At 39.0% G+C, this 15,234-nt stretch overlaps 1 long non-coding RNA gene and 1 pseudogene across 1 annotated transcript in view; both read right to left on the bottom strand.

The window, feature by feature from the left end:
• The window catches only part of LOC150052943 (uncharacterized), a 626,716-nt gene that overhangs the window by 584,056 nt on the left and 27,426 nt on the right, over positions 1-15,234 (bottom strand). The window lies entirely within an intron of this gene.
• Positions 601-702, bottom strand: LOC150052944 (U2 spliceosomal RNA; annotated as a pseudogene).

Here is a 15,234-nt window from a genome sequence, read left to right as displayed (position 1 = left end):
TGGCTAGAGCAAAACACCACCAAGGAACTTTGAAGTGTGTCCTATGAATAGATCAATTTCTAGGTCATGCCTTTACATCTCCATCCTTTACATCTCCATTTTTCCGTTCTTTGGTCAGGGGATCCTGGGACATTGTGCTAGAAACTGTTACCCCTATCATGTGGTGACAAGCAGTACCGTGAGTAACAAATGATCCCATTACTGCTTTACAGTGGAGGAGACAGGTTAATCCTTTGTCAAATCGCTGTGTGCACTGTCCTCTGCCTTGTTCCAATTACCAAGAAAGTGATGGCACTTTCTCATCCGCAGCCTCTCAACACCTGCTGACATGTATTTAGGGTATTCCCAGGCCTGTGAGTCTTAACCACACTAGGCTCAGAATGTCTCATCAAACAGAAAAGAAACAAGGACTTGCAAGAGACAGAGATGCAATACTTTCTGGACTCAGGCAACACCCATTTAAAAATCAGAGGAAGCATCTAGGTAGACAGGAAGAGAATGAGCCTCTCACCAAATTAAAAATATTTACTGCAATGCAGAAGTCAAATAGTTGCTAGAGTAGAACTCACTATCAAACCTAAATATCACTACTGAACATATTTATATTCCTAATAAGAAAGTGGATTCCTTAGAAAATTTAGTGGTTAAACTGATAGGAACAGATACTATACTTGATCCTAAGCCAAAAGGCCAAGAAGCAATATAGCCATGTGTGTATGACCATATAAAATGACACTTATTGCAATGAACTCCAAGAAGTGTAAACAGGAAGTTTATTATTGTGCTATGTGCAATTATTTTTTTCTCTTGTTGTCCTTCAGTTAATTCCTTTTTATCACTTTTTTAAAAAAAAATTTCTGTACCTTTAGTCGTGTCTATAAATGTATCTGATTTGGAGATGGGAAGGGGACCCACAGAAATGATGGGACAGAGGATGAACCAGTTCAGCAGTGGTACTTATTAGACACTATGCTAGAAATGAGCTATCTAACTTGGGGAGACAAGAGGGAAAATTGAGGGAGGGGATGATACTGTTCATAAAGAAGTGTCCCATTATCTGACTTATGCAACTGTAACTCCTTTCTGCATCACCTTTATGATAAAATTTAAATTGAAAAATAAAGAACAAAAGAAAGTGTAGTGATTTGCCGGTATCCTTTGCCTTTTCTTTATCACTAACTACTCAGGTTTCCTCATGTTTTCCCCTAGTTTTTTAATTCATTCAACACATAATGACTACATTAGGCACTTGGAACTTAGCTAAGGTTGAAATATAGTGACACGAGGTATAGAAAATCAAGTCTCCACTTAGCTAAAATTACTTGTAGACAGAGAATTAAAAATAGAGAAAAATGTTTTTTAAAAAAGCACTATGGAGAAAATCAAAGTAAAGGAAGCCACAAAGGAGCATAATCCAAAGTCAAACTGTGGGACTGAGGGGACCTATACCAGACAGAGAAGTATCCCCTAAACTAATCTGATGGAGGAAAATGTGTGTACAATGAATAAAATGAGGAGGAGAAAATACCTCATAAATGGAGTGGCGTGTTAGGAAATAATTAGCATAGTTTATCCAACTTGGACTGTTTTTGAATTTTCATCTCTGAAGGGGCTTTATTCCCTTATTGACATCTCCTTTATCTTTACTTTATTACCTCTTTCCTGTGTTTCAGAGTCAGATGACCTTTATATTTCTCAATATAAAGGGAAACATGCATCTTTTCTATCTCTGAGCCTGACTTCATAATTTTTAACATTTTTCCAAGTCTTTGTATTTCTTTACAAATGGTACAATATCATTCTTTCTGATGGATGAGTAAAGTTCCATTGTGCATATGTGTATATGTATATCTATCTATATCTGTCTATATATATCACATTTTATTGAGCCATTTATCCACTGAGGGGCATCTGACTTCATGCTTTGGCTACAGTGAATAGTGGTGCAATAAGCATGGTTATACTGGTGGCTTTACTATATGCTGGTTTATCATCTTTTGCCCAGGAATGCAATTGAATGAAATGTGTTTTTTTTTCAAAATAAACATAATTGGAAATATGGTTAGTTGAATAAGTGGATGAATAAGCTGAGTAATTATATAGGTGGGTAAGTATGTATGTATATATGGGTAGATGGGTGAAAGGAAGAATGGATGAATGGATGGATAGGTGTGTAGAAAAACATAGATGGATAGATAGATAGATAGATAGATAGATAGATAGATAGACAGAGAAAAAATAAATCTTGGTTTCAAATTGAGCTCAAAATTAAAAAGACCTCTCCATAGATTCTATTGTACTGTAGTTAATTCATCTGCAATCACTTGGGTACCACCCAGTATGTTTACTCAGATCTATATAGACACAAGTGAGGGAAACAGCAACTTTTGTTTCTCTGGGTCTGCCTTTGTGGGAGGAAAAATGTGGAAGGAGGTAACAATGTTCAAGAAGAAACATACTTATTGGCTCAGTGGCTCACACCTGTAATCCTAGCTACTCAGTAGGCTGAGAACTGAGTGTCACAGTTCAAAGCCAGCCTGGGCACTAAAAGCCCTAAGACTCTTATGTCCAATTAATCACTTAAAAATGGTAAGTGGGCTGTGGCTTAAGGGGTAGGTCAGTAGCCTTGAGCTGAAGAACTCAGGTACAATGCCCAGGCCCAGAGTTCAAGTCCCATGACTCACACAAAAAAAGAAATATACTTAACTTCCTTACATATGTAACTATGGCCCCTCTATTCATCACCCTGACCTGACAATAAAATTAAAAATTCAAAAAAGGAAAAGGACTCTAGAGGATTTTGTTGAAATCTAGAATTAAACTGAAGAACTCTAGAATTTATACAGGTCTGGAAAGCTGTTTGACTTTGAAGCAAGGTGGCTAGGTCTTTGAAACCTTTCCTTGGGGAATATTGCATATAGAAATGACTTATGAGATCAGGGTATGCTCTATACATTACTAAACAGTCTTATAACAGCCAATATGTTTTCAGGAAGTCAAAGCCAGTGTGAACTTTTACCAGACAATATTTCCAATAACCAGAGACTGGGAATGCCAATCTGGTAAATGGTATCACGATGGGCTACCTACCAAAAGACTCTACTGCAGGAAACGAGTTCCCAGAGACTCATCACTGTACTCTACCCTCAAGTTAAGTAATAAACTACCTTGTTGGCTACCAGCCTAGACTCCCACATACGCCTTTCACAGTACTTTGCAAACACCACCCACTGCCTATGCGATCAATACAGACTGGCCCTGCACATCCTCAGCACCTGCCATAGTTAAGGTGCATGCCTCATCAGCCAGCAGGGTGCTGAGAATGAGTCAGGGAGGTACTCACCATACGATCCAACTTACCGTACACAAAAGGGAGTGTTTTGAATTGCTTCTAAGATCATAGTTCTCCGATGGGATCCTGAGACTTTTCTCTCCATCTTTCAACATACCAGAAGTTAATATTCCTAACCTAACAGTCAAAATGACACGCAATTTTCAAACTGCCTACTCCCCTTTGGTTAGGCACTTGAATGTCAGAGAGAAAAAAAAAAAGCTTGGTTGATTTTCTTCCCAGCCTATGTTGAGGAGGGAGAAGAAATGAGTGAGGTGGAAAGCATGACCTTTTGCTGGCACCCTGGTGGGTTCTTTCTGTGCCCTCTGTATTCTCTTGATGACTTAAATATCTTCCAGATACTTTCATGAATTTCTCCAAAGCTTACCATTCTCTACTGAGGTGTTCTTATCCACAACTTTATCTGACTTACAGAAATAAGACTCACAAAGAAAAAGTTAAGTAGATGCCAGGCACACAAATTAATTTTATATGAGCCCGTCTGTGAAATGATTATCATAACTAAGCTAACATATGTGCAACTTCACATTGTCAATTACTTTTTGTGTCTATGAGGAGCAAGAGCAGATATCTTCCCTGGTGGCAAGCTTACCACTCAAGCACAAGATACAGTATTTGCATGTTGGATGTTCAGATTTAGTAATTTTGCCTATGTTGCACATAAGATATTCAGGCTTAATAATTTGAGATTATAGGACAGTGGCTATGCTGTAGTTAGGTAACTTTTTCCCACCTCAAAGGTGGATGACTAGCCTCTTGCCTTTGAGGCTTCTCAGGCAGTTTCAAGCAGCAAGTCTCTGTGTTCCCTAATCAAAGAATATAGCCCTTCAGTGCTGACTGTTGAAACCAGTCATAATATCTGAGATTCAGAGAGGGTCTTTCCCATCTTATTCCGAGGGATGTGGCAGGATTCACAATACACCAAAACATTTTCCCTGAACTTTGTTCTCCACCCACCCCCGACCTGGATTCTTTATAAGGAGTCTCTCCATCTTCACTCTTTCAGATTTACCTTGAACAGCTGGTGTGGATAGGGGACCCACAAATTTTAAAGTCAGTGTTTTGCCTACTTTGAAGAAGTAACCAAACACACATCTTGCACTTACTCTTGAATGTTGAATCCACTGTTAACAATTTTGTCCCACTTCCACCGGTCTTTTTACAACCAATTTTTGGGTCATAATCTGACTTATTCAACCATCTCAAAATTAAGATTTTAAAGCTACACCATTCTCAATTCCCTACTTCTTTTCTATACTATCATTTTACCCCTCTTTGTCTTAAATAACCTGTTGTATTCATAAGAAAGTGTTTTTGCCTACATTTAAGGATAAAATGATATAGATCCATCACATTTACTGGGTATGTAACTGTTACTTAGCCTTCTTTCATATTTCTTTCCTTTCCTTTATTTCTTTAATTTTTCTTTTTGTGACAATAACAGGGCCTGGACTCAAGCTTACTGAACTTTCATGACTTTTATGAAATAAAAGGCTGGTGCTGTACCATTTGAGTTACTTTTTTGAGGAAGTAATGATATAAATATAACATAATACTTATAAAATGGCAAATACATAGCTGAATTTCAACAGATTAAGAGTATTTTATCTTTACTGACAGTTTTCCTTCAGGTTGTTCATCCTCCCTCCCGTCTTGTCTCTCCCATGGGAATAGACAATCAACATTCTTATTTCAAGGAGAAAGTGCTTTGTCTTCCGTAGGATAGGGAGGAAGGGAAGGGAGGGCAGGAGGAAGAGAAAGGAAGGAAGGAAGGAAGGAAGGAAGGAAGGAAGGAAGGAAGGAAGGAAGGAAGAGGAGAGGAGAGGAGAGGAGAGGGGGAAAATGAAAGAAAAGAAAAACTGCACCCTGGGTGAACAAAGCATCCAAATTTACTGAAGCAAGAAAGTCAATGTAGTTTACAGAATCTGTTTCAATTGAAAGCATTGCTTACTTTCTTCAAACATGGCTAATAATTTCAAGATATCAACATTAAATCTGGCGAATGCAACTGTAACCCCTCTATATAACCACGACTACAGAAAAAAATAATAAAATAAAATAAAAAGACATCAACAGCAAAATGTTCAGACCAACCCCAGGGCTTTTCTGAATGCTAAGCTATGTAGCTGCCTCTGCCCAGAAGTCTGAACTCTGACTGCTGGCTTCCTATACTCTACTGTACTAGCAAAGTTACACAGACAAATAAAATAAACGTGTTCCAGTTTCAGCTTAATTGAAGCTGATAGGGCAAAAACCCTAACAAGTGAGATTATGACCCCTCCCACCCTCCTGGTAGACAAAAGAAGTTTCACAGGGTTACCTGTTAGGCCCAATTCAGCTGACGGGCAGTGTCAGGAGACAAATTATTTGCAGATCTTGCTCCTGTTTAAATGTCTCTATCAATTTCAGGCAGCTTAAAGCTGGTGCTGCTCCCAAAAGAGATAGGAGGGAGATGGGAGGAAGGAAACACTGAGGAAGTAGAAGGAAAGGGAGGAGAAGGCAGCTATAGGCATCAGCAAAACCCAAGCTGGGCTCTGTAAGAGTCACGTTCCAAGTACAGAGAGGAGCTCTAACATTATCAGCCAGAACCTGTCAGAACTTTAGTGTCCTGTGTCCTTAATGTCACTTAGAAAGTATGTGGTATCAACTAATGGCAAGTCCTAACTTGATTTTCCAACTAAGAAGCATATCAAACACCAAGGCCTACTTACTTACACCTACTATCAAAAGTGTGTAGTACAATATACTGGAGATCATAGCCCTGCAATTAGAAAACAAGTAATAATAACTACACCATTATGCAGACACACACACACACACACACACACACACACACACACACACAAGGTCAGTATACTTCCACATGAGATCAGATCCTTCAAACCCTCTTGTATAAGAGTAAACTTTTGAGATACATTATTTTGCAGTGCCCAAGGATTGAATGTTACTTACAGGAATCCCTAAATCCTCAAACACTCTAATAGTGCAAGAGAGAGACCTACAGATTCTTCTTAGTACAACCTCCTTCAGTTTTCTCAGGAGTGGAATGCACTATTATACTCAGGGACCACAGAGGATGCTCTCACTGTGGGTTGCTTTGTTCTGCTTTTCCATGCTCTTCAGAGTGACAGAATCCCAGCCTGGAACATGAAAGGAAAAACTACCCTCCATACTGAAGTTGGGCCAAGGTCTTCCTGTGGTTTGACCACATCATAGCATGGTATCTTAACCAGTCAAATTTCAAAATATTTCCCAAATGTTTGTCAGGTCCTCCTATGAAAGTATGTCAAAGATATAAAAAATAAAGCATAAACATAAATTTGAAAATATCCAGCTATGTCTCAATTAAGGAATAGAATCAAAGACTTTTCTGGCACTTTGTGTCTCTTAATCAGTGGGGCAGCTCAGGAATGTGAGGAGAGAAAAGGAGAAAGAAAAGGAGACATTGAGATGGAAGGAAGGAAGAAAGGAAGGAAGGAAGGGATGGGGGAGGGAGGGAGGGAGGGAGGGAGAGAGGGAGGAAGAAAGGAAAGAGGGAAGGAAAAAGGGAGGGAGGGAAAAGGGAAAGAAGGAAGGGAAGAAAGGAGAGTGAGAAAGAAGGAAGGAAGTGGGGAGAAGAGGAAGGAAAACAGGAAGGAGGGAGGGAGGGAAGGTAGGAAGGAAGGAAGGAAGGAAGGAGGGAGGGAGGGGAGAAAGGAAGGAAGGAGGGAGGAAGGAAGGAGGGAGGAAGGAAGAAAATGAGAGAAGGAAGCAGGGAGGAAGGGAAGGAGGGAGGAAGAGAGGGAAGAAGACAGAGCAGGAAGAAAAAGGTAAAGGAAAAAAAAGATATCATCTACATTATTGTGTGGCAAACTATTAATCCAGGCATATTCATATATATTGCCCAATTTAATTAGGATTAAGATCAGAATGTAGCATCTGAATTGGCAGTACCATGTTGTCCACACAGTAACTAATATTTCTCATGCTTTTCTAACACACTGTACCAGCTGCTAGATTTCTGATTTTTCTGTTTGAAACGATACCTCCTGGAGCACAGGGCTGACACTCCCTCTGTGAGCAGACCCGGGAGCTCTTAGTGGTAGTATTTGGCTCTACAGTTTCACTGAGTTCCCTTTCAAGTGTTCAGGCAGTTGGCTCAGTTAGTTGGAGCAAAACTGACCCAGACCAGTAACAAAGACTCATTGCACTATAGTCCCAAGACTAGCTCCTACTGGTCTCATGACTCTGGCATAATTCAGATCTGATGGAGGCAGAGAGAGGAATGGAAGGAAATGATTTAGGGGAGGGAGAGGAAGCCCTACAGATGACCTTGGAGCAGTGTGAACGATGTATAATGTTCTGCAGTTATAGGCTATAAGACACTAATATACTCTCTGGGCTGAGCAGAATGGGCCCATTACTCTCAACTGCAATTCACCATCTGTGAAGTGAGCTGGTAGCTTCAGACAAGACTACAAATTTCACTTGAAACCGAAAGAGACAGAAAGGAGAGTATGATGTAAAACTAAAGGAAAAATGGAGACCCACAATGACCAAGCCCAGATAAAGATAAGAAGGTTCCCCAGCCAAAATGATGCAAGTCACTCATGAGATCAAATTTGAGGGTTCTGACAAATTGTATGCGATGTTTCTGGGATCAAAGGTTTGCTGTCATTAGGAGAGTGCATAGCTGGAGTCCACCAACTCTCTCCCTACCAGACAGCCCTGTGGTCACAATTCATTAGCTCCTTCTGACATTCACTTGACATCAGTTCACAAAAAGGGCTATAACTATGACCCCAAGACAAAATAGAGTCCTTACAAACATTGATGACTGCTGCAGATACAGTTTATCTTATCTGCTTGTAATAAAGATGATGAAGATAGCAACCCATGATGTTGACCAAAGGACATATTTTCCTTCCTTTTGAAAGCAATGCCTTTAAAATCACACATGAAGTGAACTTTGATCTGGGCTTTATTAAGTAGAATCCATATTGGATAAGACTTTGTTCCTAAAATCTTAACCTCCCAGTGGCCATATTTGGAAAAGAGGCTAAGGAAATTCTGTGAATCAAATGAATTTATAGCAGTGTGATCCTGACATAATAGGACTGGAATCAGTGAGGATCAGTGAGGTCTGTCTGTTGGCACTTGGTGAATTAGCTTGCCTAAAAATATACCCAAATAAGCAATGGTGACAGGAACTCAGATCTCACAATTTGTAGAATCATCAGACATAATATACCTGCATCCTCTAAGAAATCCTATAGACCTGCAGTGACTCTGCCCATCACACACACACACACACACACACACACACACACACACACAGTAATTTAGTAATCCCAGGGAGTATGGTCAGTGGAGCCCTAAGACCATTTCATGTATCCATGCTTAAAAGTAATCATTGCCCTAAAAATAAAATCAGAGGCTAATGGAACTATTGTTAAGAAAAATTATTATTCTTTTCAAAAGAAATTCGCACAAGTAGGGGTGCTGTCCTCTGTGATTCACAGATTTGTTTTGTTCAAGTAGTATGTAAGTGTCTAGTGTATCACTGTTTTGGGTTGTTTTGGGTGGGGGGGGCGGGTTGTATGTGTTTTGCTCAGTCGTGTCACTTAAACTCTAGGCCTGGGCACTGTCCCTAAGCTCTTCAGCTCAGGGATAGTGCTCTACCACTTGAGCCACAGCACCATTTCTGGTTTTCTGGTGGTTAACTGGATATAAGTCTCATGGACTTTCGTGCCCAGGCTGGCTCTGAAGTATAATCTTAAAATCTCAACTCCTGAGTAGCTAGGATTATAGGCCTGAGCCACCAGCACCCATCTTGTAGCATGGTTTTTGGATCCTGACCTTTGACTGAAAACAAATTCCAATGGCAATCCTGTCACCCACCACCTGAGGCGACCCACTTTACTCATTCTGACCTTTTCTTTTTTGCTGACCTAGGATAATATTTCTGTCATAGGCTGTTAAAAAAAAAAAAAAAAAACCCTCAAGTGTTCCAGTCAAAATGTAAAACAATGTAAAACTGCAGCCTTTTGATCCTACATGAAAAATACATTATTTAGAAATCTTTTCTGAGAATGAATTCAGATAGATATACACACACATATTTCCTGAAGCATGAAAAAAAAATCTATCCTATCAGAACTAAAACCATTCCTTTCTTTCTCAACAAAACAGCCCAAGATGCTAATATGCAATATCTTTGGGGGACTGCTTTTTGATCCTTCTTGGGTAGAATTTCCTTTCATGACTCTGAAGCTAATTATTTACCAAGTACCCACCTATCACATTCATGGAGTCAAGGGCAGAAAAGAGGAAGGAAACCTAATGAGAAACTATGAAGAGGAACCATTGGGAAGCTCACAGCAGGTATTAAGCCCAATGGCAAATAGCTGCTTTGTGGCTGAGCACTCCAGACACATTCCTTGATATGAGACATACCCCTGCCCTCTGTCCAAATGCTTCCTTAATGCCACCCACGAAACAGCCTGCCTAAAAGCTTCCATTTCTAATTACCCGTGTGTCCTATACTGAACTTTCCAAGCAAACAGGAAGTTAGAAACTCCCCACACTACATTAGGAAGCCATATTCAATGGGTATTTCCAGAAAGGTTCAGCATTCCAAATATGGCTTTCTGAGAAACTCGCTAGAAAACAGAAAATCTGCCATAGCTCTAAATAACAGTAATCCACTTTTTGCTCTCACTCACTCTGTTTCTCCAAAGTCAACACCTATATTTTTTTCAAGCTTTCAAGATATTTGAACACCAGCTTCTCTGGCTGGCTGTGATAAGATCCACTTCAAAAACAGGTAAGTGAGTCAAACACATACAGATTGAAGATAAAATCCTAAGTATTTCATTCATCTTATTTAATGTGTGCCACTAACTTAAGACTTGAAAAATAGTCAGAGGTACTTGAAAAGTAATTGATGATAAGTTCAATATTGAAAAGATGTTAATAGGATTGTTTTTTAAAAAAAAGCCTTGGTAGTGCCCTATACTAATCTCGTGGGTTTTGTTGTTGTTGTTGTTGTTGTTGTTTTCTTTTTTCTTTTTTGGTTGGTTGTGGGGCTTGAACTCTGGGTGCTATCCCTGAGCTCTTCAGCTCAGTGCTGTCTCTCTACCATTTGAGTCACAGCTCCAACTTCTGGTTTTCTGGTGGCTAATTGGAGATAAGAGTCTCACAGACTTTTGCGCCTAGGCTGGCTTTGAACCATGATCCTCAGAGCTCAGCCTCCTGAGTAGCTAAGATTATAGGCTTGAGGCACTGGTGCTTGGCTCTCATGATTCTTTCATGTTTCTTGACTACTAAAACTGCCCCCTCATGCTCTACAAATGAGAGGATGTTCTATTTTCTTGAGAATGGAAGTCTAATTAATGGGCACGTCTTTGAGATATATTGATTGACAGACTTAGCTATAGACAGATATTACTAACATCAATCCCCTTCTGCCTCTATTCTATTGCTGTTTTTTTGTTTTTTGGGGTTTTTTTTTTGCCAATCCTGGGGTTGAGCTCAGGGTCTAAGCACTGTCCTTGGATTTTCCCAAAGCCAGAGCTCTACCACTTGAGCCTCAGCACCACTTCCGGCTTTTTTCTACGTATATGGTACTGAGGAATTGAACCCAGGTCTTTGTGCATGCTAGGCAAACACTCTACCACTAGGCTAAACTCCTGGCCCCTAAACTATTATTTTTATAACTTGTCCAACAAGCATCCTGCAATACCATGTTGCTCATCTGTTCTCACCTACCAATGAAAACAATAACACAAGCAAGAATGTGGAGTGTGCCTCTTATTCGTCTACTAAACATTTCTCAGATTTCTCAGAATAGTCTCTGAGAGCCTTGCATCTCATATACATGTCACCAGCATCATCTTCTGTCCCTTCTCTCACATCTGATGGACACTAAAGAACAGATGTTCAGCTACTCAGCAAAGAATGAAATTCTGGCCACACCCTTGGTTTCTTTTTATCTTTCTAAAAAAAAAAATACCTTTGTTATTTCTCAGTGCACCCAGGATGGAGCCTACAACCTACAAGATAAATAAAATAGAAGTAATAAAGAAAAGCTATGTGCTAGACCTTGGAAACAAAGCACTTATTGACCAGTTCCTTTAAGGTTGTCACCTCCTTAGGCTACCATTAATAAATGCCACCTGAGCTAGAAGGTGCACCAAGTCTTTGGATAGAGTATATTTGCTCTTATGTTGGTTCAGCAAGTCAAACCAATATTTCACTTATCTTTTTAGTCATACCCTCTAGTTTCTGAAGAGGAAAACAAGGACAGCAGATACAGACATATAAATCCTTGCTTTATGACAGGAATTGGAGATGACATAGGCATAATTTGCCAGGATCCCCACAAAACCCTTTACATCCAACTAAGTTTACTCCTGAACCCCAAAGTCACAGAGCAAGCAAACCAGGAAGTCAGGATACAAATACCAGTCTGAGCCCCATATTTATCTCCTATGTTTTGATGCCTTTGAAATTAGGTTGTTCCTTTACTCCTATGCTAAAGGAAGCTCTTATAGGATATTTCTCCCTTCACAAATTCAACAAGGAAAGAAATCAATAGGCAGACATACACTTATATCCATTTTCCCTAGACACAGATAACTTTGAAGAAAGAAAAAGAATCCCATTTAATTAAGTCAACTCAGTTTGGTCTAAATTGGAAGAGAGGCAAAGAGGTCACACAGGTGAATCCTCTGCTACAAAATAAAAATATACCTTAAACATCCAAGATTAATTATTGATTAACTTGAGACTATCAGGAAAGCCGCTAAGGTACTGATAGACTGACCTTCATATCCCTTAATGGGTCAACACAGAACTGTTGTAGCATTCTAGCAATATTTGCAAGACTGTCCAAGATCTTCAATTAAAGGAGGCACATACATAAGTGTAACTTTTATTTTTACTGTTCTAAGTGTCTGTTTAAAAATCCTATCAGACATTAATTACAGATTGCTTCAATCTTTGCCCTGGTGAGAAAGAAAAAAAAATAAGATCTGCATGTGTTTTAATGAAAGCAAAACTACTTCTTTCTAAAAGGTTCTGACATGGAAATAAAATGTTTTTAAATACATCAGAAACTAAGAGGCTTTCCTATGTTTGATGGAAGTTTCACTGGATGTGATAACAGGTGAACCCTGATCCCACAAATGGGCTTTAAAATCTCACTGGCAGACAGAGACAAGAGTGGAGATTCACTAGTTGATTTTCTATGAAAATCATCTCATAATGCATTTCGATTCAAAAGATGCAGGATAAGATAGTTCTTGCTTGGAATGTGTTGAAGCTGGAGTAAGAGAGAATGCATTCTGAATGTGGAGACCATTTCACATTAGCTCTGAGTTATCTAGTTTTTAGACAGCTGAAATAACATTGCAAGGGGAAGATACATGTCTCTCCAGATTTGTTGTACATTGGCTTTATTGAATTATTTTTTCTCCCAGGCATTAACATAAACTGTCAGAAGGAAGCACAAATGAGATGCTTCCATCTTATATGTCCTGAGGGTAGATAGTGAGTTAGGTTTATTTAGAGTGATAAATCTCCAGGTCTCAAATTAGTTCTCTTCAAGCCACATTCAATGATCAGATTCCTACCTGAGGAAGAGTTCAAAGACAAAGACCAGGCAAACAATGGCTACAAAGAGTATCCAGTCTCCAGAAAAATGCCAAATTGACTTCAATGAAGGTATGAGTTTTGAAAGGGAAACAAAACGTCAAGAATGTAACCCTTCAATTAATTACAATAAAAATTATATGGAAAAAAAAGATCTTATTGCTCTTTGCCATGTGATTTACAGTGTCTCCTACTATAAGAAGCAATGTGCCTTACCTCTCATCAACGGAATGTCAGCAGAAGCCTGAAGTGTGTCTGTAAGGATGAACTTCCAATCTTGTGTTCTAGTATCACCATAGAAACGGCATAGCTCTAGGGGCTCACCATACTCACAACCTGTGTGCGACACAAGGAATGAATGTGACTTGAACCTATGACCTGCAGTAGAAAAACATCCAATCCCAATGGATAGCATGTCTGGTTCAACACAAGCTTGTAAATGAGAATGACTAGGGGGAATTTAAGCCACTCTGTTTGGGGATGATTTATTACACGGAAAATTTGCATGATAATGAGATGATAAAATCTTTTAATAGTTTCTCTTTCAAAGACTAGTCTTTGCAGCTACAATTTAAAAAATTGTGGACTTTATTCCTAATAAAAGGGTATACACACAAGATTTGATGTCATTCAGATAATTCGTTGGCTTTCCTAAACGGACCATGGAGTTCTGATTATTAAAAGTATTTGCTCTTTTCATTTGCCTAAATAAAGATAGACCTTCAGGTGTCAGAATATATTGGGAGTGCAAGATAGAATAGGAGGCAAAGAGAAAACATACATCCATTTTACTTTGTACACGGCTCTCACAGTCTCTCTGAACCAGCCCTCCTGGAAATACCCTCGCCCAGCTCTACCAAAACTATCCAAGCAACTATCATCACTCATCCACCATCAGAATGACTGACATGGCCTCTAGACTGGCTTCTTTGCCTACTTTCTTCACTGGCACACCCAATCCATCCTGTAGTCAACAGCCAAAGTTCTCTTCCACAATCTCCCTCAATAATATTCTGATGAGGCTTAATATTCCGACCAATTAACCAGTTCCTATTTTGACTTGTAGTTTCAGACTTACTTTTTTTTTAACTTGAATTGGTTTACTTTAAAGAACACTAGAAGGCTACATCAATCAATTTTCAACTCTGTCAAGAAATGTTTTCTTTGGCTTAGCATGTGCATGGAAATAAGACAATACTTTTTAAAGTAGATCATTCATCTAGTCCTTCATATGTTTTATATTGTTTAGGTATAAAATAAATAAGGCAGCTGAGTTCCAGAAGCTCAAGAGGCTGAGACTTGTAAAAGTCTCATTGTCCCAGGAACATAGTCCTGAGAGTCAGTCCTTCCTCTTGTTGGCTATTTTATCTCTTAGAGAAATTAGAGGAAACTATCAGCACTGGGATGTGATGAATCCATTTGGAATCTGGGAATCAGAGAAATTCAGAGAGGTAGCAGGTAACTCTGGATGTGTAGAAGTGAATTATATAGGCTGCAAACAAATAAGAAATGGAACATTATGATATACTTAATCTATAATTTAGGGTAACATGTCTCATACAAAAATCTCAAAGGAACACTGTAGGTTCACAGGGTTAAACACTCACAAGGGAAAAAGAAAACTCAATAAGGTGAATTTATGAAAGAGACATCCAGGTGTGTCCTGGTTAGCTGGTACAGGGAGATCTCAGATTAGCTCAGAGCTAGAGAAATAGTGCTTCTGGTGACAATCTAACTATTGCTAGTCTGAGTCAAACCTCAACGTTTTCCCTTAAACCTTAAATCTTCTCTTAAATTTTCCTCACTCTAATATATGATGACTTTCAGCTTTCCTCACTTTCTACTAATCTATGTAAGCCTGCGTGCGTGTGTGTGTATGTGTGTGTATGTGCACATGCATCACACACAGTGAAGATTCACTCTGGAACCTCACACATGCAAGTTCCAACTCTACCACTTAGCTATTACCTTATGTCTATGAACTTATCTCTTTTTTTTTAGTGATCAATAACAAGTCCATCCTTTCATCTTTATATAAAATTGTCCAATGTCTGTGCATACTTAAAAAGTTGAAAAACAACAGTAGATATTTTAGCCTACGTATTTTTATATTTATGTATACCTATTTTTCTTATATTTACAGAGAAAAAAACAAAGAAGCACTGATCATATACCTGAGGAACACAGTGTAATGAAATCAGACACTACTAGGAATAATTCAGCAACACCTATTATACACTTTTGTGTCA

Source organism: Megascapheus bottae, chromosome 16, assembly GCF_031878675.1.
Source record: "Megascapheus bottae isolate mThoBot1 chromosome 16, mThoBot2.hap1, whole genome shotgun sequence".
Taxonomy (NCBI): Eukaryota; Metazoa; Chordata; class Mammalia; order Rodentia; family Geomyidae; genus Megascapheus; species Megascapheus bottae.
This window is presented reverse-complemented; position numbering and strand designations above follow the sequence as displayed.